Source organism: Myiozetetes cayanensis, unplaced genomic scaffold, assembly GCF_022539395.1.
Source record: "Myiozetetes cayanensis isolate MyiCay16 unplaced genomic scaffold, myiCay2020 scf9, whole genome shotgun sequence".
In the NCBI taxonomy this organism is placed as follows: domain Eukaryota; kingdom Metazoa; phylum Chordata; class Aves; order Passeriformes; family Tyrannidae; genus Myiozetetes; species Myiozetetes cayanensis.
In genome coordinates, this window is record NW_026088185.1 from 26,617,433 (window position 1) to 26,642,159 (window position 24,727).

The 24,727-nt window shown below is 43.5% G+C and overlaps 1 protein-coding gene across 1 annotated transcript in view; it reads left to right on the plus strand.

The window, feature by feature from the left end:
* The first annotated feature begins 1,659 nt into the window (after positions 1–1,659).
* Positions 1,660–24,727, plus strand: part of GLI2 (GLI family zinc finger 2) — a 192,952-nt gene continuing 169,884 nt past the window's right edge. Inside the window, exon 1 of the mRNA XM_050340169.1 lies at positions 1,660–1,802. The gene's annotated coding sequence lies outside the window, so the exon portion shown is untranslated. The remainder of the gene's footprint in view (positions 1,803–24,727) is intronic.

Consider the following 24,727-nt stretch of genomic DNA (forward strand, 5'->3'; position numbering starts at 1 on the left):
TGGGATTTGAGGGTGCATGAGGAGCTAGTTGTCACCCTCAAATACCAGCCTTCTAATGCCAACCAAAAAAAAAAAAAAAAAAGAAAAAGAAAAAGGACGTGTGCAAATTTTCAGAGAAATTGGTAGCAGGTTTTAGGATTAAAATTTTAGTATGGAGTGGTCCAGCTGGGTTGCTTTGCAGAGGCTAGAAGAGTAAAGTTTCTGAGTGGTTTATGCTCATTTTCCACTTGCCCAGACCTGGGCTGCGTGTCGGGCAAACCCACTGGCAAATGTTAACACTGCCCAAGGGACTGAAAGTGAAGCTGGGGGCTGATGTGGCATGCGGTTGCCATGGTGCTGGCCATAATCCTGCCGGAGTCAGATACCCTGATGATACGGCGAGTTTGAGCTTGCTCTGGGGTATAGCTTGATGACCCTCCCCAACAGCATCTGGTTGTGTTTTAAACTTTTGTTAAATTCCATAGCCAAAGAAACCAAAACAAATCGAAAAACAAGCCCAGCCTGGCCGAAACCCAAGTTCAAACTGCTGCGCTTCTCATTGGTGCTACTGTTAATGCACCAGATCAGCGCAAAAGCAAAAATACTTGGGGTGGGAGCGGGGCACTTCTTGAAGATTATTCTTCTTCCCCTCCTCGTAGCCTCGGTCCCAAAGCACGAAGATTAACCTAAACTACCGTGCTCCGGTGAGGTTGCTTATTGTGTTTGGGGAACAGTCTTTAATGAATGCTTTTCCCCCCAAGATGTTCCTGGCGGGTAAAGCCGCCCGTGTGCGGGCGCCGGCTCCCGCAGGGATATGGCCGCGATATGGGGATGTTCGGCGGAGCTCTGCTGCCCCCAGCCCTGCCGGGGCGGGGGCTTGAAAAGTCGCGCAAACTCCCGAGGAAAAAACAAAATAACCACTAAAGTTGGAGGAAAACCACCCCCAGCTCCATCCCCGCCTCTACGCGGGCGAATCTGCACAGGCCGAACTTCTGCTGTTCGGGGAGGAGGAGGGCGGCTTTCCCCGAGGAAGGGGGATTTGTGTGGGTTCGCTGCAGATGCGCTCCAGCTGAGCGGAGTGCGGAGGGGCTGTCGGCTCCCGGCCCGCTCCCGGGTGGCACAGCGGGGCCGGGGCGGCGGAGCGGATCCCACCGAGCCCGCCAGAAAGCCTCACACCCAAAATGGTGCGGTTCGCCGAGGCGAGGGGGCGATCCGGGATGAAAGAGGCTGGGGGGGAGAGAGAGAGAGAGAGAATCCGGAGCGGTGCGCTGCTCCCGCGCCGAAAGGATGGGAAGGCTTAGATTTCCCTTTTTTTTCTTAAAGGGCGGGGGGGAAAACAGACCCTGCAGCCAGTTTTCCTCTTATGTCAGGGCTTGAAAGCGCTCCAGCGTCTTCCTGCAGGCTGCTGAACTTCATCCCATGTGTATGCATGTATGTGTGTATATATATATATATATATATAAAGTACGTATACGTGTGCGCGCCGTGTCCCGCGGGCGGCCCGGCCGGATGGGCTGCAGGAGCCGCCCCGCAGCGCCCCGCACCTCTCCACGCCGCCCCCGGCCCTCCCCAGCCCTCCCTCTCCGCCCGCCTCCGCGGAGCTCCTCCGCGGCAACAGCCGGGAAAACGCCGCGCCGCCGCCGGGATCCGCGGCAGCTTTTGGCGAGGAGCGGAGCACAAGGTGGGAGAGGCACAAAAGGGAAGGACGGAGGGAAGGTCCCTCCCACGCCCCCCTCCCCCAAGTTTATGATGGGGGTCCGGAGGAGCAGCGGTGCTCCGCGGCAACCACTCGCCTGCTGAAAACTTACTGCTCCGCTTTTTGGGTAAAGTTGATGCTTATTGTGTCTTTTCATTGTGCTTTTTATTCCTTTTCTTTTTTTTTGTTTTTTTCCCCCGCTCTTCTACCGCTTTTGTCGGAGCTGCCCTGCACGGGCGGCGGGGGGTGGGGGGCGCGGTGAGGGAGGCTACAAATTTGTTGAGGGTCTGTCCTCGGAGCGGGTGTCAGAGGGGGGCCCGTCCCATGTGTCCCCCCCCAACGTCGCAGGTGAGCGGGGAGGATGCGGCCGCGCGTGTGTCCGGTGTGCGTCCCCCTTTCCCCGTCCAGACCCGTCTGGGACTGTTCCTTCCATGGCCATTGTTTTTCCTGGGGGCTGCGGTGACAGTCCCAGCCGCGGGCCGCTGCCGGGACCGCCTTGCCCCGGGTCCCGGAGGACAGCAGGGCTCCCCAAAGCCAGCAGGGAGTTTGCCTTTCTTCAAAAAAAAAAAAAAAAAAAAAAAGAAAAATTAAGTTACCCCATCTCCTTCTTGTCATTCCGCCCCCCACCCCCGCGGGAGGGGCAATCTTTCGACAAGTATATTTGCTGAGGAATTTAAAAAATTCCCTGCTGCAACTTGATCCCTGTGTGATGAGGAGCAGCTTGGAGAGACCCGGACTCCAATCCTATTAAGGACTTAGAGAGTTGAGAGTTTTTCCCCTGGACTCGGTGGCTTTAAAACAATGAGGGAGGAGGGGAGGGAGATGGGCTCATCTAGATGCCTTTTCTGCCTCAAGTGATTGCCATCATTTCCTGGGAAACCTGACTTTTCCCGCGCGAGGGTTTAGGATGATTTATCGGTGGTCCTGCTGCCGGCTTTTCCGATGTTTACGGGCTATTTATTTATTTATTTATTCATTTAGTTAACCTGGGCTTCAAAACTTTCCGTACCGGGGCTGCGGCTCCGTTGCGAGTGCGGTGCGCGCAGCGGTGTCCCCTCCGCGGGCCCGGGACACGGGAGGGCATCGGGCTCGGCCTCCCGGTGGATGGTCCCGGGTGGGCAAATGTCCTGCTGTGTGGGGGGCACCGTCGGCTGAGCCAGCGAAACTTGTGTCTGCCTAGAGCAGAACCCTCGCTTCTCGTACTGCTCCAGGTGCTGGAAAACTTTGTGCGTATAGAAATTAGCGTTTTATTGGCGCATCGTGTTTATATTTTTACAGCCACAGATAGAGGGGCTAGTTGTAAAAGCTTGTCCAGCGCTCTCCAATCCCCTTCACTGTTTTGGGTTTTTTTTGTGGTTTGTATTTTGTTTTTTGGTTTTTGGGGTTTTTTTTGCAACTGAGATGGGGGGTGTACAAGAATTTGAAAGTAAGCATTTGACTAGCATGTGCATAAAACAGCATTTAAACAAATATTGTATTGGCATGCACTGTGGAGTTGATGCCAAAAAAGTAAAGCAAATAAGCCATGAAATTCAAAATACACAGAAGTGGAATAGACTGATTTGTTACAAGACCTGCTGATTTGATCTGTTTGTTGTAGCTACCTTGCTTTAAGAAAAGCTTTGGGTATTTGAAGGTTGTTTTTTGTTCTTTTTCGGTTTTAGGGTTGGTTTGTGTTTTGTTGTTTTTTTTTTTTTTTTTTTTTGTTCTGAACCTAATATACTTCACTAGAAAAGAAACTACATGCACCTGGAAAAGAGGATCCTGTTAAATAATTAAATAATTATTTATGTTCCTGGGCTATTTGAAATACAGCATTGCTGCATACAGCAACTACAGTCGGTCAATTGGTTTGGTTCAGCTTTTCTGATGGGCGGATGTGGTAATTTGTATTTGGGCTGGAACTTCAGGAAATGTTGACACCTGTCAAACTTTGAGTTGCAATAAAATGTCATACTGAATATTATTGCAAAACTGGCAACTTTTAAGAAGTGAATGAAATTCATTATGACTTTTACACTGTAAACAACTCTTGGAAATTTGTCATTTGATTGAAGGCATGACCTATCGTAGCACTGAAAAGTGCCTGATTCACTGATGATGAACTTGTTAATCTATGAGTGTGTATATCAACCTCTGGTGTGTGTTTGTGAAAGAGCTGATCTTTAAAGCAAGGTGAGGTAAGATTCACTTGATCTTGAATGTTGTTATTCCTTAAAATATGTGACTTTGAAGTACCCAGAAATGCAACTGCTGTTCTTCAAAGGAAAACAGATATCGAGGACTGTTTCCAACTTCCTTTCAATGTCTTTTTTTTTTTCCCCCAGTGTGTCAAAGGGGATGTATACAGATGGACAAATACTGTTTGTGTTAGGTCACTCAATTAAAGAAAAATTAGAGCCATAGAAGAATTTGAAGTAGATGCATATGTCAGTATAAATCTAGCATCATTTCATTGAAGCTGCTTCAGGTTATACTTGGATAAAAGAGAGCAGAACTTGACCTCAGATATCCAGTGCATAGCAGCCTGCATTCCCAAATGTCACACTGAACACTGAAGTCACATTTAAAAAAGACAGCCTTTTGGCTGCTTATATATAATGACCAGGATTTTTGTCATTGTTTTGAAAAAAAAACAGTTTAAACTTTTATGTCAAAGAACGTATGTTTTTGACTATGCTTTCTCTCACTCTAATGCTCCTACAGGTTTATACCACAACTTCCCTTTCAGTGGCACAGTTGTATAGAAGCTGTACAGGCTCTGGGACTATGTGATTAGCTGTATATGGAAAGGGTTATGTGATCGCTACAGCATTGTATAACTTGAAAATACATTTTTCATGATCCTGATACTTTATTTCTATTGAGAGAGTTTGAATTTTTCTAGTGAGTTTTCCAGCCCTCTGGCCCCATCTTTTTAATTGAAGGATATGTTAGAGTATCTGACATAATAGCAATTGCATTATCCTCATTCTCTGCTTCTCAGTACGGAGGACACTTGGTTAACTGCCTCCCCCTGTTTTCAGTGGCCTACTGTAAGCCAGTTGTTTGCCCTGTAGTCTGAAAGGTACACAGATACTTCATGCTTTTGTACTCTGAGAAGTGCCCTGTTCATAGTGAAGTTTTCAGTGCAGATTAGTGAAGGCAGTGGATTCAGTAAGCAGTCACCAAAATCTGTATGTATTTGTGCAGCAAACACCTATCTATTGCCCCATCACAAAGCCTCCACTTAATAATCTGGCCAAGGATTTCAAGGCAGTGAGTTTTTTTAAAGAAACTACTTAGGAACATTAGATGTGACTATAGCATCAAACTAATTAGTTGCCACTCCACTTCTATGAAGCTTCCAGGGCTTTATAGAAATGCAATATTTGCACTTCTCACTTTCTAGTAAGGCATTGAGGTTAAGCGGTCTCTGCTTTTTGTCGGCTTTCTTACTGATGGGAAAGATTCCAGGGCATTGTTCGAGAGCTGCACAACCCCCTTATATACCTGGGTAAATATTTTAAACAGTTGCACATTTGGACAACTTGCCACAAAGCATTAAGTGGTATTTAGGGTTTGCTTCAGCTCTGTTGCCAGGGCCCTTTTAAAGAAAACCAAAACAACAGGAGGTATTTGGGAATTAATTAAAACAACACTAAATAAAAATAGGAAAGAATGAGTCCTAGTATGAGTGACGGCAAGAAGACATTGTGTTAGCCTGTAGGCAATACACGATTAGCTGTGCATATGTACATACATTTGTGTATGTGCATGTAATATGCCCAGTTCTTGATCTGTGTATACAGCAGATCCCATATATGTGCACCTTCTAGAAACTAACTGGACTTTGATGTAAAAGTAATTCCCATTGGATCTTGCATGGTAATCTTGAAAGTTCAAGAGGCAAAATTGCAGGTTTCCCTTGTGAACAAGGGAGTGGAGTGGAAACACTGGGTAATCAGATCTAATTTTCTACAGACCAGTTCCAGTTGGGAGTGAGTACGTTAGATGTGTATAGTCCAGGAGAGGCCACAGAACTTTGCTTCATTCATGCTTCACTACTGTAAAACCACACCCCATACCCTTTAACTTCTTGTAAACAAAATAAACCCAAATACACTAAAGCTGAAATGTGTTGTATGAAGGGAGCAGGAAAATTGTCCTTTAATTCAGAAGTTCAGAGCTGTAAAAATTGTTTGGGATTTGTGAATATTGAGTATCACAGAAAAAGAGGCCCTGGTGCCTGGAAGTGGACACCCAAATTAGAAAAAAATTGAAAATAGGCTCCCTTGGGCTCCCATTGTAATGAGTGGAAGCGTTTCTGATACTGTCATGGGCATGACTGCCCAAATACATTAGTCACTGGTGAATCTTTTCTCATCATTTCACAGTTATTTGCGATTGACTGTCACCTTTCTGCAATTATAAATATTCTGAGAGGAAACAATACAAATTAGAATTGTAGGTACTGGGATCTTTGTACTGGATGTATTTCTTTTTACTTTCTAAGTGTTCTTTTTCATATGAAAAGAGTCTAGCAGCTTTATCCTTATTCAAGTCTTTTCTTTTTGTATCTACTGGGGAGAAAACCATTAATTTTAAGGAATGGTGAGAGTAAGCCTTAAGCTGTCTTTGACATTTTAGTTTAACTTGAATAGGTTAATTTTTTTTTTTTTTTTAAAGAAAACAAGTTGGTGGGAAGTGTGTTTTAACTGTGAGCGCCTGATTTCGACCATTAGCATAAGAAAAAAAGTTTTAGTGCATTTACTATTGTATTGAATGAAGAGTTCCAACAGTCAGGGAAAAGAAAGTAAAAGGCTGTAAAGAAATGATGGTCTATTCAGATTATTCAGCAGCCCAGAGCTCTGGTCATCTGCCTCTGAAATCTGTGATCGGGATATCACTTTTATCTTCCTGTGCCTTTCTCTCGCCTTTTTCACATGTTCACTTTTGTCAAGGTTTATTGATCACGTTTTCTTCTCTGCAAATCTGTGGAAAATTTAATGAACCAAAAACAACTGAGAAATAAAAGGAACTTTTTATTCATTAGCCACTAGATTGAATTTTGTTCTATAGTCACTACCCTCTTGCCTCCCATGTGCCTCATTGTGTCACTTCTGCAGCAGTTACAGTACGTACAGTGGAGATGGCAGCATTATTAATTCTCTTCCAGAGAAAAGTTTGTTTAATGTTGTGAACTCATGGCAGCCCCAGCCCTGCTGCTTGCCTCTTCTCTGTCCTCCTGACATTCAGATTCTTGACTGTGGTGTTTCTGTCACTAAATACCTTTAAGTGTGTATTCCGCAGAGCATTTACCTCTTGAAGAATGAAATGTATTTGCTGCCTAGCAATTAAACCCAAATTTAAATGATTGCAGATTAGTAGGAGTTATTTACAGTCCTGATTGTTTTGGTGCTGTGATTCTTGTTCATTACACATCTGCTTTGCCGTGGTGCTGCCCCAGAGCGCTTTGTGATGCAAATGCTTTTGTTAACTTACAAATAGTTTCAGTATCTAGATCATCTCAGGTGACATATTTAAGTCTCTTCTTTTTTCCCAGATGGACTTAAAAAGCTGTAATTAAATGTGGCTTCCAGTATGATTAAGCTTTGCTAACATTTTCCATGGAACGATTTACTTGAACTCTGGCACTTTCTGAACCTGTCACTGAAAGATTTTTCAATAAACGCCCCTTTTAACATTAATTTCATTTAATTTAGTGCAGCTTGTAAGTGTAGGAAAATGAGTTAAAATGAAGCATATACCTGCCTGAGAGATTTCTTGGGTGTTTCTTGATTCTAAAGAACTTTGCTGTTACCCTGTGTTAAATGCTAAGGTGTAAATCCCAGGGGAAGGAAAACCATAGGGTTCTGTAGAGTAGTCCCAAATACTTTCCTAATGAATAGTAGCATCAATGCTTATACTTTTACGGGATGAGGTAAAAGCCACAAAAGGGAATCTGTACTTGAGCTTGTAATTTCAGCTACAGTAATGGTACATCTGTGACTGCATCTGTTTTTCTGTGTGTGGAATGACTCTCTATTCTGTAGCAGTACACACCTGCAATCTCAAACTGTCTGTAAACTAGAGAAAGGAGTTTGTGCCCAGCACAATCAACCCTGCTGGGAAAATCTGGGCTTCCGTTTGGGAGGAGAAAAAAAAAAAGGTGATAAACAAGTCTTCTATCCCCTGTGAATTGTGGGATTTTAGTGTACGTGATTCCTTTAGATGAAACTAAGGAAATCTCTCCAGAGGAAGATACCCTCTCTGGGATGCTCTGCTGCACAGTGGAAGCCAGTGTGGGTCCAGTCCCTCAGAGATGGACCCTTGTGGGTCCCTCACCCCTGCCATGAGGTGGCAAGTACCCCATGATGGGGGACCACCAGGTTCTTCCCAGGATCCGCAAGGGGTGATCAGCTGCACAGCTTAATTCCTGCAGTAACAGTGGAAAAAATTCCAGTGTTACAAATGCAATTCAGATGAGTAAGAGATGCTGTAATATCACAGTGCTGCGGCTTATAATCATTACTGGGAGCTTTAAGTATCCAGTCTTTGGAAGTTAAATCCTTTTTTGTTTAAATGTCCTGTGTATTTAGTGATTATATCCTCTTTAAGCAAGTGGTTCAACTGGAAATTGTCTCGCACTGTGTTAAGCAGTTTGATTCTGTTGCTAAAATTCATTGAAAACTCCTTGAAAACATCCCACCAAATTTTTTTTTTTTCCCAGCTTGTAAAGTGGCATCCCTGGCTAGAATCAGTATATTGCTCCCCTCCACGCTGACCTGTGGAGCTCTATTAGAGTCCTTTTATCACACCGTCTTTAAAAGCAAGGTCTGTTGATTGCAACAGTGTTAAAAGAGCATCAGTTCCTAACATCAAGATCGCTCCTTTTCAGAGCAATCCTCAGCAATGCCTCTTTGTGCAGTGGACAATGCAATAAGTCAGACAGGACTTTCTGAGCCACCTCTATAAGGAACTGTAAGGGCTGCTGAAGTACACTTGTGTTAAGTTGAATTGATTGAAATTTAATGGCTGTTAGTAGCTATGAATGGTAATGATTTTCTAGAGTATCTTCACCATGCTTGACATTAATAACTGGAGAGTGTGTATGTGTGACGCTAGTATGTTATTCATTTTTAAAGATGCTTTCTCCCAGCCCTCTTTCCTATAATTTAGTTGTTTTGATGCTTCGAGAAAAAAAAATCTTGGGCTTCAAAGAGCACGTACATCTTGTCAACATAATTTTGTGCTCAAGATTTTTATTTTTTCCAATTCCAACATAAATCAGACTACAATATAGTGAGAGTGATGAATTTGTTTTACATGCCATCATGAATTAATGTTATGCAAATAGAAGCTTTACAGGTGCCATGATTTACTTAATAATTTCAAGTTCTAATATTTAAGCTCATTCATTATGTTTGAGAAAAAAAAAACCAACAACACAGCATGTTCATATTTTAAAACGTGAAATGTGAGATTTGTGTGCATTTGCTGTGTGTAGTTGCTGTGTAAGCACATTTGATGGCTAAGAAAGAATCAATCAGTGTTTGCATTCAGCATCCTATGCCTGTAGATGTTACAGAGACATTTCAAAGAGAATAATCAAATATTTGTGTATAAGGAGAGGAAGATGGTGGTAAAATACCCTTCATGGACACAAAGAAGCAGAAAACTGCCAAAGCAAAGTTTTTTGGCCTTTCAAATTTGAGCATGATTTTACTGTGCAGAGTGGCCTTTATTTCATCCTGAGCAGTTTGCTAAGAGGTGCTCCCAGACCTACCACCTTTGCCGTATGGTGAGGATAAGTCGAGGAGCTGGTGAGAGGCATCCTGGGTCAAAGGTGAATGCGAATGTGATCGCTGGGTTTTCAGACTTTGATATAATTTTTAGTGTGCTTCCCAAAGGCTAAGGACAAAGGGGAGAAAGTTTGACACGTAAATACATCTTGAATCTCTGCAGATAAGAATAGATTTTGATTTTATTTCTCAAAAATTGAGGTCGCTGTGGTCTGATGACAGGCTGAAAGCCCATCACTCAATTTTTTTTCTGTTTCTTACTTTTCTCTCTTTTTTTTTTTTTCCTTTTTCTTCTTCCCCAAATGAACAGACAGAATTTTATTTTTGATACATTGTACATGTTCAGCTAGTGACAGCATATTCAGGTTTTGAAGTTTGTGGCCCCAGGGTCAAGGTTTAGTTATCACCAACACTCCCTGCCCAGGTATAAGGAATTTAACTGATAATGTCACACAAAAATCAAAGCTCTTAAATTAGGTAACATAGTGAATTAAAAGTATTTTCGAAATGTATTTCCAACATGTGTTTCTGTGATTGCTATAGCCATTAGTTGTGGGAGTAGGCTCAAGAATTGGTCCTTGACCTCTTCAATCCTGGGGGACCATTGGCCAAGGAGCAGAGTGGTACTTGGCTTTTAGTAATTCTGTCAACTTCTTCTTTTGCTCTGGGTTCTTGAGGAACTCAGAGGAGAGAAATTCATGTGGATGGGCTATTCAAGCCAAGGATTTAGCAGGGTGTTAAAGGGCCATTTGGGAAGTGGCACGTACTGTATGTACCGTGATCAAGTTAATTATGTTGCTTTGGCAACCTCAGGTTTGGTATTTCCTGACTAGGATTCGTTGATGGAGTCATATTCCAATATCTGGCGTCATCAACACTAAAATCTTTTATAAAACCAGTTCATTTTTGTAAAAAAAAACAGCAGAAAAAAGAGCTGGAGGATTTTTATGAGAGTGTTACAATTCATTGTTTTACAGGCTTTTAGCTGAAATAACTTTCTGTTTAGAATTTTAAAGTATAATTTCCATTGTAGGAAATACAGTAGCAATACAATTGATTTTCCAAGTGATTGTTTTAGAATTCCTTTTGTGGAGAATTTCGGCATTTTGAGGTTTTATTTTAATTCACAATAAGTCAGATTTGGAAATCCTAAATTTCTTTGTAAACTGCAGTAACTGTATTCCTAACTTTGCTTTTTGCTTCTGAGAACTGTAAGGGAACACAGGGCCAAGCATATGTTATTGAACCATGTCCATGGCTAATTTTTTCATCTTTGATTTATTGTGTGGTTGTTGGGGTCTTTTCCCCATTTTCTTTAGAGAAAAGGGAACTAAAGGGAAAAACACTGTACATATTGGGGTTGCATTATCTCAGCAAAGCACCTAATTACAGACCATGCTACAGCATTCTTAATCTCCATTTTCTATTTGAGAAAATTTTCTTACTTCTGTATTTTACTCCAAGGCCTCTGGCAGGACTTGCTAAAATTTAAACTATGCTTTAGACTTCTTCTGAGAAATTCATTGGTGCTGCAGGTGAGTTCATCCCTCTGGGACAAAACAAACAGGGGGAAGTGGGCGGTGAAAGGCAGGTCTGGATCTGTATTGAGGGGACGAGGATGAAACAGGGCAGTGCTGGCAGCTGCTGGAGGTTGCACCATTCTCCCAGGAGTGTGCAGCATGAGGGATCCTCATCTTCTGCTTTCCAGAGGGCATTTCCAAGGTGCAGATGGCAGGATCTTTGCCAAGGCATTTGTTCCTTTATCTGTTCTCAGGGTAGGGAGACACCCAAGAGCCAGACTCCATCCAAGCTGTTGAAGGTGGGAGATGAGCAGGGCTTGCTTGGTAGAGGGGAACTTCCTGACTGTGAGGTGGTGTTGCTTTCTGATGCCCATTCTAGGCTGACCCATTTCAGGTCACTTTGGGTTCCTCTGCACAAGCTGATGGCTTGCCAGGAAGGCACTGCCTCAGATTAGGCTGGAAACTTTTAGTGCATAGGATGCAGTCAGGTGACAATGTGCTCCAGCTTTCAGGCTGAAGGAAGGGGGCACAAAACAACTTGGGACCCCTAACCCTGGTCATCTTGGTGTATTCCTCAGTTGCTGTTGAAGACGCTCCTCTGCAGTCTAAGAGATCCTCCTGGTATCACTCCACTCCCTCCTCCTGTCACTGCATTGCAATAACTTGTGCGTTCATGGGGCTCACCAGAATCAGATCTTCAGTGAAGTGTAGGAACCTCTGGTGGAAGTGAAGAAGGCAACCACTCAGGATGTCCTCTTCAAAGTGACTCTTCTCTCCTTTTCTTCAGGCATGACGCAGCTTAGGGGCTGCGATCTGAGGCTGGCTGGATGTTAGCCCAGCTGTAAGGAAAGGAGAGCACTTGAGGGGCTTTTATGCTGTTTTGGTGTTTTGTTTTTTTCCCCCTCTCTTACCATGTGTTGTTAGTTGCTAGGATGAGGTCTGTGCTCCTGGTGTGCCTTCTGGGTGTGCTAAACCACTTGCCCCACAAATCTCCCATGTAGGCTGGACCGGGAGTCCTTGGTGCAGCAGTTCAAACAAAGTGCAGTGCTGCAGGTGCTCTTTTGCTGGCTGATTGCTTCAAATGTCACACCTATCCTCAGTTTAACGTCTGTGCTATTTCAACATCTCATGTGAGCTAATGGAATTTAGGCATCACCCGTTTCTCTTTCTCTCTCCCTGGAGGTTACAGATTTCCAGATACCCTTGAGATGGAGTTTTAAGGTCATCCGTGGCATTTTTAGGTCACAGAACTGCAAGACCTTGTCGTCTTGCCAGCTAATCAAGTGACTAATTAGTTCTTATATCGCTGCTGTTATCTTTTTCTCCAGCTTTGGTTCAGCTTTGCAGGATGGAGCCTGCAAGATGACATCTGAGAATTATTTGATTGGAAACTTAGAGGCAGATATGGTCAAGAGACTCCATATGAGCAATCACTGGTGCCTGTGTTAGTCTGTGTACCTCAATTCATCCATGTATATTAAAGCATCTGTTAAAGCACAGTATTTAAAAACAGCCTTCCTATAAGCCTTTCTATGATTATGGCAGTGAAGACACAAAATACACAGCACTTTTAATTCCACAGTGATTTGGGTAATTTCTACAAGACTGTATTTTTATCAGTGTACATATATTTTAGTTTATTTTAATGTATGAGTGTTTTTACATCAGGGCACTATCCTGCACCCTCCCAAATGCTCACAAATAGGAACTTGGGCAGTGCAAACCTCTGTGAGTATCACAGCCACGTTAACCCACTTTATTTCCCACTTTTCTCAGGTGTTGATGGCATCTGGTTGTGACAGATGCTTTCTGATAAAGCCTTCAGATCAACATGTCTTTGGAGACATCAGTGCTCTGTGTTGGTACTTGCAGACTGCTGTATCCAAATACTCTTCTTTAATTGTCTTATTAAGTAGAGAATTAAGCTCTGTGCTTTGACTGTTTTGGTGCCAGTGATTCTTATTGCAGGCTTTGGCACGGCACCACGTTGTGTTTTAAAGAGACAGCATCACTTTAATGATGTGGGAATTGAGTTGGAGGATAAAAATCCGCTGAGAAAATGGCTGACTGAAAGTACAGTACGTAAAATATGATTTTATGTTCTTCCCCTCAGACTATTAGGTGGGGGGTTTAGTTCAAATGCTTGCGATGATTTAAGAAATAAAAAGCAGAAATTCTCCCTGCTGCCAGACCACAGGCTCCTCAGCGCCAGACTTGCAGACGAATGTCACATGTTGCTGTATGTTTTGAAAGCATACCATGTGTTATTCTTTAGCTGTCTCAGTCTTCCCCCACAGCTATATCGTCTTGTCCCTAGCCAATCTCACAGAAAAACTTCTAATGACATAAATTTTCTTCCTCCCCCCATCCGGTGAAGACCCCAGAATGTGTTCCCCTGTACCTGTCACTCCACCTGAGGGTCTCTGCCCGCAACTGTGCAGAAGTGATTTTAATTTGACTTCATGTAACTCTGCCTCTTAAGCTTTAAATCAGGCACTTTTGACACTGATATTGCAGCTTATGTTGTGCGTTAGGATCAAGAGCTCACAAATGACTAAACATATGGTTAAAACTTTTTTTTTCATGAAATATAATATGTTTCAGTTTAACTTGGCTGTGGGTCTAGATAACGAACCACCACAGCTTACCACTGGAATCATTGCATTTCCAGAAACAATTTTTTACTCTTTCTTTTCTACTGTCTTGGATTAATGTTTCCTCCAGCTAATGACAGGAATGGACATGCAAACCAGATTAGAACACAGTGTGAATAGTATAAGCTGAAAATGCTGGCGTCTCACTTTATTGCCATGCAAGGTTAAGCGGTTTATTGTGAGGTCACAAGAAGTAAACTCAAAGCAAACAGGCAAATTAATCCAGATCTCTTGGGTTCCTCCAGTGATGAGAGCGGCTCTGAGGGCATTTGCCTCTAAAATGTTCCTTTGAACTGTCCCCCTCCACCCTGCCTGTCCCCCCAGCCTGCAGCAATGGAGCCTTCCCACTTGTGGACAACTTGCTTATAGATGGGAGGTCAGGGTCCAGCCACCTGCCAGGTACTGTGTGTCACTCCAGCAGCATGGCCACGGGATGTCACTCCTCCTCTTGATCTGCAGTGCCAGGATGAACGTGGCAGAAGAGGTGGCAACAGCAGCCCAGTGCTGCAGCTCTGGTGAATGGTGAAGGCTGCTTTGCATTAGAGCTGCTCCCTGGGGCTGCCTTCTGCAGGAGGTCTGCTCCTGATTTCAGCAGGGGTGGGAAGCAGCCAGCGCTTTTGCTCGACATCTCTATCGAGTTCACTGCACCAAAAAAAAAAAAAAAGGCTACTTGGGAAAGCCTGATATTTGGGGTTTCTGTAGAAAAGAGTGTTGAGTTGGTCTAGTGGTAGAACTGCAGATCACATCTCTGATAAGCAAGAAACTGCTGAGGAGTTACATTTGGATAAAGGGTAGATGGTGAGGGCTGGGAAGACCAGAGCAGCTGGTGTGAGAGGGATCATGTGCATCACGCCTATGTGTGCTAGCTAAACCTCTGCTGAAAATTCATCATATTTCATTTGTATTCTTTCTAGTTTTTTTTTAATTATTATTATTTATTTTATTTTTAATTCTTTTTTAAACACTACCATGAGTGGGATTTATGCAAACCCCTGCATCCAGCTGCACCTTGTAATTGTAAGTGGTGTTTCCAGCAGCCTGGGACCTTAGGTGCTGGGTGTGCCATCTGATGTCCCAGTTTGCAACTATACTGACAACTGAATGAGTCTGCATACTTACCCTACTCAAAAGCTTAGATTTGAATCCATGTTGAAATGCTGAATCACAGCCTGTGTCTTGAGTGTCGGCCTTGTAGTTCTCCCTCCAGTAGAAATGAAAGATTTATTGGGTTTCTATGAAAACAATAATAGAAAGTTTGTGTTTCTCTTTTAGGTGTAATTATGAGTGTGATGCTTGAACAATGAGGTGTACTGTGTTCAGAAAAAAAGCTGGCAGCATCCCACGCAAGTGCAGGATTTCCACCAGGCTGTATCTCTGATAGATAGGTTAGACAAGTCCTTCTGTGCCTGGAACCTCCTTCCTCACCAGTTCCTCATGTTTACTGGTGAACTGCAGTGCTCAAACTGGGCTCAGCAACCAGCTGTGTTGTAGTGGCAGAAATATGGCTGGGACATGGTAAGTGCCCGTGCTGGGCCCACCATCCTAAGGGAGAGTGACTCCTGTGTCCTGAGCAGTTGAAATGTATACCTTGTGTCTGTGGAGAGGAAGAAGATGCTCATCTCCCACCAAGGGTGTCACAGGGGAGACTACTGGAGGACAGGGCAGATTAGGCTGCAGTGAGGTAGGGAGACCACATGGAATTGAGGTAGAAAGATATTGGAGTAGAGGGGGAGAATCACTTCCCTCAACCTCCTGGTCACACTTCTTTTGTTCCAATATGGTTGATTTTCTGGGCTGCAGACAAAAATTGCCGGGTGATGTTGCATTTCTCATGAACCAACGTTTTCAAGTGTTTCTCCTCAGGGCTGAGGCGAATGCATTAATTTCAATTTGTACTCTGCCCAGCCTGTGTTTATGCTTGGGATTGCCATGACTGAGGTGCAGGATCTTATAGTTGACCTTGATGAACTTTTTGAGGTTCACATAGGCCCATCCCTCAAGCCTGTCAAGGTCCCTCTGGATGGCATCCCTTCCCTCCAGCATGTTGACCATACGACACAACTGGGTGTTGTTGGCAAACTTGCTGAAGGTGCACTCAATCCCACTGGCCTTGTCACTAGCAAAGATATTAAGTAGTGCTGATGCCAGTGCCAGCCCCAGAGGAATGCCAGTCATCACTGGATTCTACTTGGGCATTGAGCTGTTGAATGCAGCTCTTTGAGTGTGACCGTACAGCCAATTCCTTATCAGCCGAGTGGTCCATCTGTCAAATCTGTCTCTCCAATTTAGGGACAAAAATGTTGTGCAGGACAGTGTCAAATGCTTTGCACATGTCCAGGTAGATGGTGTCAGTTGCTCTTTTCTTACCCATCAGTGCTGTAACCCCATTGTAGGAGACGACCAAATTTGTCAGGGCTGATTTGTCCTTAGTAAAGCCATGTTGGCTGTCATCGATCACTCCTTAGTTTCCATGTACCTTAGCCTAGTTTCCAGGAGGATCTTCTCCAAGATTTTGCCAGAAATAGAGATGAAACTAACTGGCCTGGAGTTGCCTGGGTCTTCCTTTTTAAAAATTGGGGTTATATTTTCCCTTTTCCAGTGAGTGGAAACTTCATCAGACTGCCACAACTTCACAAATATGATGAACAGTGGCTTAGCCACTTTATCCGCCAGCTCCCTCAGGACCCATAGCTTAGTTCCGTGGAAATACTGGTAAATTTTGCAGGTCTGGTACCCTCATCAAGAGCTGCTCTGTATACCCCACATTCATAACAAAAAGCTAGTGAGTGATGACTGCTTTGTGAGATCACGTGTGTCCGAGCAGACTTTCATCCTGCCTTGTGTGTTACTGTTTCCCTCTCATGTGGACCTCTGTGACCTGTTTGTACTAATGTGCTAGACATGGAGCTATGCCTTGAAACCGTCCAGCGTTTGCATTAGAACAGAACAGCAACTTACCCTGCAGTCCTCCATAGACAGCCAGTGACACCCATGTACTGTGCTTTGTCTGCATACAAGTATGCAGGGGCCCTTCGAGGTATCTGCTATAAACTGGAAATGTCCACCAGGTTTGAGACTTGCATTGCTAGGACAGGCCTTTCCTTTGTAACACTGTCATGGTGGCACATGAGAAGCAACCTGAACCCGATCCCCTTGGTTTATGAAAGAACTGGTTGTAAGTTTGGTTATTTCCCATGAGGCTTCTGAGAAAACAATACTTTCCCTGCCCTTTCCTTATCTGACAGAGCCCTTCCTGTGGTCTGCAAAGATCACCTTACTTTTGGGGCCTTTGTGGGACATGTATGTTTTACGGGTTCTGGTTGGTAGCAATGCCTGTGTGGATTATCTTAGACAGAAGAACTGCATTACTACGTAGGAATTTCATAGACCTTTTGCAATTTGCTGTTTTAAGGGAGATCTTGGCCTTAAATTCATTATGTTTAGCAGAAGAGGCAGAGCCCCAGTAAAAAAGAAGGCTGGAATGTGAAGTTATTAGCTCTCTGCTGTGCTAGACCTGTGGGCTAGTGCAAAACCACATTTAGCTTGCAGCCAACCACTTCATGTACTGCCTCTTGGCTCATGTAGTTAAGGGACATGAAGGAGTCACAAAGAGACAGATGCCCAGACAACCTGGTGGCAGCTGGGATAAATACTGTTGGGGAAAGAAGGGATGTAAGGCACCAAACCTGTAGGAAACCAGTCTTCATTAGTTCTGCAACTCGTCTGACAACTTGCGCTTTTTTATTAACTTTTTATTGCAGCAAAAGTGACTAGAATAAAAATAGTGTAGGTGCCAAGGGGATAAACAGTGAATTAAAAGGATTAAGGTCTGAACATTTTATTGCTTTTAGAAAAATGTTATTAGATTTACTAGCTTAAGTTAAATTTACATGACTGAATTACTTCTTAACTTAGTAAGGAGTTTTGTGGGGAAAAAAACTTCTGTTTAGGTGTTTTAGAAGGACTTAATCCAGAATACATCATAACTCTTTAGGCCATTATGGAAGAGTAGAGCAGCTATCCTTTCTGTCATAAGATAAACGGGTGCTGACTGGGATTTGAGTCTTCTGGAAGTCAGTGTGACCTGCACATTGTGTAGGAATTGATAGCAGCTCCAGCGCGTAACATAGCAAGGGAACTATTCCCGGTGTTATGTTAGTTGTATTGCCAACTGAGATATTTTTGATTATTTCAGTTTTCATAAGCTTTTGAGACACCTGAAGATAACACATAAAAGTCTTTGTTTTTTAAAGGCAGCTCATGGCAAACTGATGACTGAGAGTGGCAATTCTGCTTGAGATCATCTGCAATAAACTTCTCTCCTGATACCTGTCAGTGTTGTCAAGTCAAGCCAAACCCCAAGCTCCTGCCCTTTATAAGGGTTCAGGGTTGCTGGCAGTTTGTATGTTGGCTTCCTCTGAATCCACACTGCTTGTGTGTGGCTCTTTTTCCCCCCACAGCTCCTCACGCAGCACACTTGCATATTGGACAGAGTCCAAATTTCCTCCCTCCTGGGGATTCCTTTGCTGTTAATTTAAGTGATGGCAAATGCAAACTTCTTGCCAGAGCTTGCTGTGTGTTTTTGGATGCTTTCTTTAGCTGTTCCCTGAGGGGTCAGCTTTTGTCCTTCCCCATCATGCTTTCTGCTGTGGGGAGAGAGGCCTTAAACTGGAGCTGATCAGTCCCACCTGGCTTTGACTGCACCTCTGACATGGCTTCAGGACCTCAGTGTCTTTTGCAGTTTTGGAAGACTTTTTGCTTTGCTGATGTCTGTACAGAGCTGGGCTTTATAATAATGTGAATGTATATGTAATCCTAAAAGCAGAAGGAATCAGTCATGCCTATGTGTGTTTAAGTTCTTATTAGATGCTTGTCTGCAGCACTGTGACTTGATGATTTTAGATGCTAAGTGCAAGTTAAAATTAGGGAGGGAAATTACTATTTTTAATAGGTATACAAAATAGCTTTTATCTTCAAGATTCATATAGTGAAGACATGATGTTTGTATGAGACAGGGTGAATGTGTTGAAGATAAGTGAATGCCCATCTGCTGTAAGCCCAAACTGTAGATTTATGGGACATCTTCTCGAACTGGGGATTTTCACTTAGATCAGAGCACAGCCTGGAAAAGCACTCAATCTCCTTCCAGGTAAACCAGTAGTAGCCAGGAAAGCTGAAAGGCAGCCCTTCTGTTTGAAATCTTCTGTGCCTTTGCTCACTTCCCTCCATGGGGTTTACCCTTGTCACCGGAGGGGGCTTCATTGCTTGGCCCAGCCAAAATCTCTGCTGCCCAGGATTATTCTTCAGGGCCTTTGTCCTGCTGTGCAGCTTGTGCTTGCACAACTGAGAACCCATTTGGTTGTGGGTTTTTCAGCAGTCCTTCTCTTATTTGTCCAGACAGTTTTGTTGGAGGAGCTGTGCAGTAGGACGTATTCACAGGACGGGGAAGAACAACGCTGGCTTTATGAAAACACAGGTGTTAGAGGAATGTAATCTGTTTATGCTTCATTTTACACATTTCAGAGTGTTCTCTGTGACCATCCAGGCTGCAAAGTATTTGGTTTAGCACAGACGTATGTAACGCCAGTCAGTGCATAGGTGGGAAGGTTGTGGTGTGGTGTCCCCTTTCCTGCTGGTTTGAAAGTCTCTGGTGGATTCATAGAATCATAGAAATGCTCTGTGGTGGCGCCTGGTAAACTAGTGGAAATGATGGTGAAGGAATACTCCATCATGACCTCCTGGATGGAGTAATAAATGCTCGAGTCTGGAAGCAACATGGCTGGTGGACTCGGTGTTTGGCAAAGGTGACTTGTGCTTGCAAGCAGCAGCACATCACTTCAAAATGGGATACAAGTAGGAAGAACACCTAGGCTATCTGGGGAAAAAAAAAAACAGAGGAATAACATCTGGGATGCAGCATCTATTGGGATAACAGGGTCTGCCGGAATCAAAAGCTGAGCCTGAAGATCTTGTAAATGTGCTGCTTTTGGTAACCTAAAAAGACCACCAAGAAAAAAAAAAAGGTTTGGTTGCTTGTCCTGCCCTGAGGCAGCAGCTGGGACTGAGGACATAGTACTGGTAACTGCAGGAAGTGTAATGCATTCAGGTCTGCTTCACTCCATTACAATAGAGATTGACAAATTGGAGAGAGTTCAGGAGAAAAAAAAGAAGTAACAAGAGAGCTTGAGGGATTGACTTACAAGAGAAGACCGAAAGAGCTGAATATAGATAACTTGGCTAAAGGATGACAAATGGGGTGGTTGAGATATAAATCTACAAATATCTGAAGGGTGTAAACACCAAGGCTATGAAGAATTATTTAGAGTGGTACAATGGGGTGTAACTAGAAGTAATGGGATGAAATTTAGGAGAAGGCAAATTCCAGTTGAATAATGGGAGAAGCTTTTTGACAGTGTGATATATTAGACCATGGGATGCTCTTCCAGCAGTAGTCCTATTGCTCACTACTTAGGGCACAACCCTGTTTGCTAAGAAACCAGAGTTTTCTAGAGTCTTTATTAAGGACAGTTTCAAATCATGCCTTTGGTGTTTTATGTATTTGATGCAGAGGCATGCAAAGCATACATCAAAACTGCTGTGCCTCTCCCCATGTGCACCACATCCAGGTGTGTGTAGCAGCTCCTGGTATTGTGGCAGTGGAGGTGAGGGCCGAGGTGTGAGCAGCCCCTCGAGCCACAGCTCATCCCAGATGGCCCTGCTGGCATGGAAAGTTCAGCCGGGTCGGTAGTGTCTGCTCTTTGATCAGGACCTTCTTTTACCTCCCACACTTCTCCCCATCTGGATGTTGTAGTGTTACCATTTGGGGGTTAGTTCAGTTATGGTCTCTGGAATAGGTATCAAAGTTATGCTGCAGCTCTGTTTAAAAAAACCAAGAAATCTCCCACTTTGCTTCAAAGAAATCAGGACAAACAAGATCCCGTTGATGTACATGGTCTGTGGTCTTTTATAAATCTACAATACTGTACCTTAGCTTTTTCTTTAGAAACTCCCATTTCTTCTCCTGCTTTTCACTTACACTTGAAATGCAAACTAAGGTCAGAGGATCACTTTCCTACTGGCAGAACACACTGCATTGTCTGTCATTTTAAAATGTCCTCCACAGTAACTGAGGAAAGGTTCATTTTTCTACTGTTTATCCTTAGGAGTAACTGTCTTGAATGCATTTTGCTTTTCCTTATCTAGAAGGGCAAATTAGAAAATTAGGTAAACTAGCTGTGTAAATCAAGCTAGAGTATCTCAACTAAAATGGTAGTTTATCTTCAGCACGGGGAAGATGGCAGATTCATGTAATTAGAGAAACAAATGCAGCTGTAGCACACTGGCAACTTGGCTATTCTGTTGAAGAGCAGGAGGACAGAAAACTTTAAAGAACTGGCATTCTTGGAGCATAAATGAGACAAGAGCAGAAAGTGTCTTTTATAATTGTTTGTAAATGTGTTTCATACTGCTCGTGCTGTCCTTGAAGAGGTCTGTGTCCATATGCTTCAGGGAAATTTCTGGGTTACATCCTCTCTCAGTCTGTGGGAGGAATGAACTGCTGAAGGGTTTCATTCTCTTCTGCATGGGCATGAATATTTTCCTTGCTGAAAAATGCAGTTTTGGTCTCCTCAGAACTGGATTAATTTAGTGGATGCTTTTCATGGGGATTTTCATATGTGGGGAAATGTCAAAACAATTGTGTCTTCATTGCAGCCCTTCCCGTCACTGAGGGCTGTGGTGAGAGCACACTTCTGAGAGGAGAGCTTTGCTTTGAACCACTTTTCATGTCCAGACCAAGAGTGGATGTGTGTGCTCAGGTCCTGTCGTCTCAGGAGAGCAGCATAACCACTAAGCTACCTCAAGTTTGCCACCTTAATCTAAGTGGTTTTTATTCAGCAGAAATAAATCATTTATGTCAGTATGACTCCAGAATTATTTTTAAAAAATTGTTTGGTTTCCCTACTGTGTGGGAGTATCAGTTATCCTCCCTACCTTATTTCTGAAGCCACTTTAAAAAGGAATTTTAATTATGCAGCTGGGGGTCACTAATAGCATTTGCAGGAGACATCACTGGGTGTTTTTTTCCTGGAGATTGATTGACGATACTTTTGCACCTCTGTTAGTAGACTTAAGCCCTGCTCATTTACAAGGCAGACTTTCCAGCCACGTGCTCCTCAAGAGGACAGCACAAATGTCGTCACCACATTAAAAGGTTTCTTTTAATTGTTTCAAACTTCTCTGAACAGCACTAGTGAAGTACATATTTGCAAAGCCAAGCCTGGACCATGCTGAGGGAAGTGTTTGGGGGAAAGGGTACCTCAGAATAAACCGCGGCGAGTTTTGGGGTCACCACAGCAGTTCAGGCCGTTTTCTGTACTGATGGAGGTCTTGGAGCATTCTTGCAAACTGTTGATATGTACTTGCAGCTTCCTGTTCCTCCTCTATCCCCTTACAGGTGTGTCTGTACCACCCGGTTTCCAGGCTGGTATTTTAGAGCTAATCCTTCACAAAAGGGCTGTATTATGACATGGAGCATTTGGAGTACTCTCACTTCGTTAGTCTGGCTTGATAACCTGCAGCTGAAGGGCCAGGGAGATGGGAGCCATGAAATCCCAGCAGGAGCTGCAGAAGTTCAGCTCCCAGAAGCTTGCAAGAGCCATCCTGTGCAGTGTGGCAGACTATAAGGCACAGTAAGCACACTTTTATCAGTGCAAGAAAGAAAAAATGTTGCTGTCCCTCCTTATCTGTTGAGGGCAATGAAAAATCTTGAGCCACCTTGTGCAGTGAAAGGATTAATTTGCTGTGGATGTTTGATTAATAAAGCAGTACTTTATCGCCTTACATTTCCCCCTAGTAATGGCAAAAGAGTTTCAGATGTGCGTGGCCTTTCCTGCTCTCCTCCTGCTGTGAAATGGATGCCTCACTGACTGCCACTCAAAAGGACACATCAACACCCAAACCCTCCTTCTGGCAGGACTTGAGGAGAAGCCAAAAAAATGGAGGGAGTCAGTCCAAGTGCAAGGAACACACCTTTCTTCTTCTGCTGTATGAGAAAACACATAAGCGTGTGTGCATGAAAACCAGGCAATGGAATTAGATTATTTTGACTTTAGCAGCTTTTAAAGGCTGGAGAGTTTTTAGCTAATTGTTGTACAGTTGTACAGTCTCTCCACCACCTTGTGTCTTTTCCAGGGCTTTTATTCTTCATTACACCCATGCTAGTACCCTGCCTTTATCTCCTGCAAGTCCTGCTTCTCGGCCTAGCACTGCGGGCCTCTGAGAATAATTGTTTATAATGTTCATTTAGCTTTCAGTGAAATCTCTTCCAGCTTTCAAAGAAAGCTCTTTAGTTTGGTCTGCACAGATGTAAACTTTCGATAGGAGAAATTCCGTATGTTCAACTAATGACTTCAGGACTCCAAGTGCTGCTGATGAGCTATAGTTCAATGTCCATGTAACTACAAAAACTGTGTGCTACCTCTGATTTTAAGTTTAAGCACTCCACAAGAGTGGATTTAGGCCTTCTATACTCACAGCATATAGTAACAGTAGCTTATTTTTGTTTACATATAAATAAGATGCCTCTCCGCAAGATCTGTTGGAAGCCAAGTTTGGGTTTTAAAAAGGAATAAATAAGGAATGGAACAGTAATTCTGTCATAAGGTGCATTGTGTCAACAGAAGTTTATTTTATTTACCTCTTGGAGTAGGAAGTGCTCTGACTTGTTAGCATTTGTTGTTGCTTTCTGTTTTGTTGGGTGCTAACATGGTTCTCAGTGACTTTTGTGTTCTGCTTTCCCAAGAAAAGCATCATATCAGCTTCTTTGTACAGTTATTTTCCTTGGCAAAACTTAGTATTTTATTTATCGATAGCTGCCATAGGCTACAGGTGAACTAGCTTATGCTTAGAGCTACGTAGTTCACTCACTCACTTTGCACATTAATTAAAAAAATCAAGGAGATAGCACCAGCTATGATGCAAGTTTTTCCCTTGTTGCCTTCTTATTTCACAGCAAGTCCTGCAGTGACTGAAAGACTAAGGGCTGTTTGTTCTTTCCATCAATACCCCTACAAGGGTTTTCCACCCATACATCTCAGAGTTCTTTAAAGAAATGCTTGAGAATTATATACCAGATGCTCATGTTAGGAAGCTGAATCACAGATGGACAGCTGGGGGTATCAGGACACCTGATAACAGTGGCTGGACCCTTGGCTCCCTGTCCTGGGAATTAGACCACTGCTTCATGGTCCCCACCTGTGTCCCACTGCATCCTGCGGAAGTCAGAGATACAAGTTCCTTAAGGTCTTGGCCCCCTGCCAGCATCTCAGGATACTGTATTCTAATGCAGAACAAATTTCCCGGGATTTATTGGGATGTCCAGAAAATCAGCTGTCTTTGCAGTACGTCCACTCTGGATGAATCATTTCTTGTCACTTTTCTCTGACAAGATGAGAAACTGAATGGCCGTAACTCTGAGCTGAGTGTCTCGTGAGGGCCAGGAGAAAAGGGCAGTGTTGGAGTTGGACTCCATTGCCATGTGCTGAGGGGTGAGGTGCAGCTTCAGCACCTCTAAGGTAGCATCAGATAAGAAAGTGATAAGGCAGGTTTAGCAATGTCCTGGCAGCTCACTGATGAGGCCGTGCAGCCTAGTACTGGATTGCCTTGGACTGGACAGCCCAGCCCAGAGGTGTCCAATGTGCTTTATTCACAGCACAGCTGTGTATGCAAATAACTTCCAGAGCTGGCAGGCTGGGGACTTTGAATAGGCTAAAACTCCCTTAGAAATGTAGAAATAAAGGTGAAATAATTAGCAACCAACCAGTGCTGGTCCCCTGAATCAGTCTACCTTTGTTACGGTTTACACTCATAAATTCTGGTAGCTGTTGTAGGGACGTACATGTATGGAAGTGGGGAGAGGAGGGAACTGCTGCTATTGATCAAACTGGATCTTAAACTCTGGTTTGTGTTGAGCCAGAAGGTCCTAATTATATATATGTAACATGCAGTGAAAAGCAACACGGGATTGGGTAGACCGTATGTTTAAGTGCTGCTTGGGATGATTGAGAGCTGCTGAACCAAGCTTTAGATTTCGGA